At 42.2% G+C, this 2,426-nt stretch overlaps 1 non-coding gene across 1 annotated transcript; it reads right to left on the reverse strand.

Annotated features, from left to right (window-relative positions):
- Nucleotides 1–323: 323 nt before the first annotated feature.
- Nucleotides 324–430, reverse strand: LOC141715500 (small nucleolar RNA R71). Its single transcript, XR_012572260.1, has one exon. It is a non-coding gene; the product is annotated as a small nucleolar RNA R71 (small nucleolar RNA).
- Between the last annotated feature and the right edge of the window lie 1,996 nt (nt 431–2,426).

Raw genomic sequence — 2,426 nt, forward strand, 5'->3', positions numbered from 1 at the left:
AGTCTGGCATTGTCAGACCATCCATCGTGGCTAACACTTTTGAAATCAAGGCTAACATGATTCAGATGGTATAGAACTCAGTCCAGTTTGGGGGTTCTCCGACAGAAGATCCCAATATGCACATTAGGGATTTCATCGAGATTTGTGACACTTTCAAATTCAATAATGTGTCTGAAGATGCTATTAAGCTAAGGCTTTTCCCATTCTCTCTAAGAGATAAAGCTAAGTGTTGGTTGCATTCTCTACCACCAGGCTCTATCACCAAATGGGAAGATCTTGCTCAAAAGTTCCTTACTAAGTTCTTCCCTATGGCAAAGACAGGTGCAATCAGGAATGCTCTTACTCAATTGGCGCAGCAGTCTGGAGAGTCTTTGTGTGAGGCTTGGGAGCGATATAAGGAGATGCTTCGAAAGTGTCCTTACCATGGGATGCCTGACTGGATGATTATTAACTGTTTCTATAACGGGTTGGGTGCAACTTCTAGACCCATACTTGACGCAGCATCAGGTGGAGCCTTGTGGGCTAAAAGCTACAATGAAGCTTATAAATTGATTGAACTGATGGCTGCTAATGAATACCAGAACCCAACTCAGAGACTGCCTCAGGGAAAGGTAGCAAAAATTTTGGAAGTAGACGCAGCTACTGCTATAGCTGCTCAGCTTAAGGCTTTGACGATGAATGTAGATTCTTTGGCTAATATAGAGTTAATCATATTACTAGTGTCTGTGAGCTTTGTGCCGGTGCGCATAAGATGGAGCAGTGTGTTATTTCTAGTGAATCAGCTCAGTTCATGAGCAACATTCAGAGGTCGCAGCAACCAGTTCCAACCACCTATCATCCCAACAACTGTAATCATCCTAACTTTAGCTGGAGCAATACTCAGAATATGGTGCAACAGCCTTATCAGCAGTATGCTGCAAAGCAATACAACCCCCTGGTTTTCAGCAACCGCAATATGCACCAAGACAACAACTCCAGCTACAGCAATCTAATGAAAAATCTGAATTAGAGGAGTTGAGGCTCATGTGCAAGAGCCAAGCGGTATCTATCAAGACCTTGGAGAATCAAATTGGTCATATTTCTAATGCCTTGCTAAATCGTCAACTTGGTACACTACCAACTGACACAGAAGTTCCAGGCAAGAAGAAAGCTAAAGAGCAGGTTAAGGCAATTACATTGAGGTCTGGGAAGGTTGCAAATCCAGAAAAGGCTCAAGTTCAAGAATCTAACGATGTAGCTGAAGAAGAAGTGCAGAAGGAAGCAGAAGTGGAACCAAGGAAGAAAACTGTGGAACACACTCCTCCTGAGGGTAATATAGGGGAGAAATAGATCTATCCTCCACCTCATTTTCCTAAGAGGTTGCAGAAGAAAAAGTTGGATAAGCAGTTTGAGAAGTTTCTGGAGATGTTCAAGAAACTTCATATCAACATACCTTTCGCTAAAGCTCCTGAACAAATGCCTAGTTATGCGAAGTTTATGAAAGGTATTCTCTCTCGGAAGGTGAAGCTTGATGAAATAGAGATAGTTTCTCTCACGGAGGAATGCAGTGTTGTGCTGCAACAGAAGTTGCCTCCGAAGCTTAAAGATCCAGGAAGCTTCACTATTCCTTGCACCATTGGAAACCTGTCGTTCGGCAAGTGTTTATGTGATTTGGGAGCTAGCATCAATCTAATACCTTTGTCTGTCTTCAAGAAGTTGGACTTACCTGATCCAAAGCCTACTTATATGACTTTGCAGTTGGCTGATCACTCTATTACATACCCACGAGGCATTGTGGAGGATGTCTTGGTCAAGGTGAACAAGCTCATCTTTCCTGCGGACTTTGTAATTCTTGATTTTGATGAGGATAAGAAGATTTCCATAATCTTGGGAAGACCTTTCTTAGCTACGGGTCGAACCTTGATTGATGTGCAGAAGGTTGAGCTCACTATGCGAGTACTGGATCAAGATATGACTTTTAATGTGTTCAATGCCATGAAATTTTCTACTGATAATGAGAAGTGCTTAAAAGTGGAGTTGGTCGATTATGTGGTTACTTCAGAACTTGATCAAATGCTAAGGTCTGACGCCTTAGAGAAAGCCTTGTTGGGAAATTCAGATAGTGAAGATGACGAAGGTGATGAACAGTTACAATATTTGAATGCTTCTCCTTGGAAGCGAAGGCTGGATATGCCTTTTGAATCTCTTGGATTGGAGGAGCTGAACAAATCTCCAAAGCGCCTCAATCCATCCATTGAGGAAGTTCCTACACTCGAGCTTAAACCATTGCCTGAACACTTGAGGTATGCTTTTTAAGGTGATGCGTCGACTTTGCCTGTTATTATTGCATACGACCTTTTAGGTAGTGATGAGGAAAAGCTCTTAAAAATTCTGAGAGAGTTGAAGTTGGCAATAGGATGGACTATATCAGATATCAAGGGAATCAG

Source organism: Apium graveolens, chromosome 3 (genome assembly GCF_009905375.1).
Source record: "Apium graveolens cultivar Ventura chromosome 3, ASM990537v1, whole genome shotgun sequence".
Lineage (NCBI taxonomy): Eukaryota > Viridiplantae > Streptophyta > Magnoliopsida > Apiales > Apiaceae > Apium > Apium graveolens.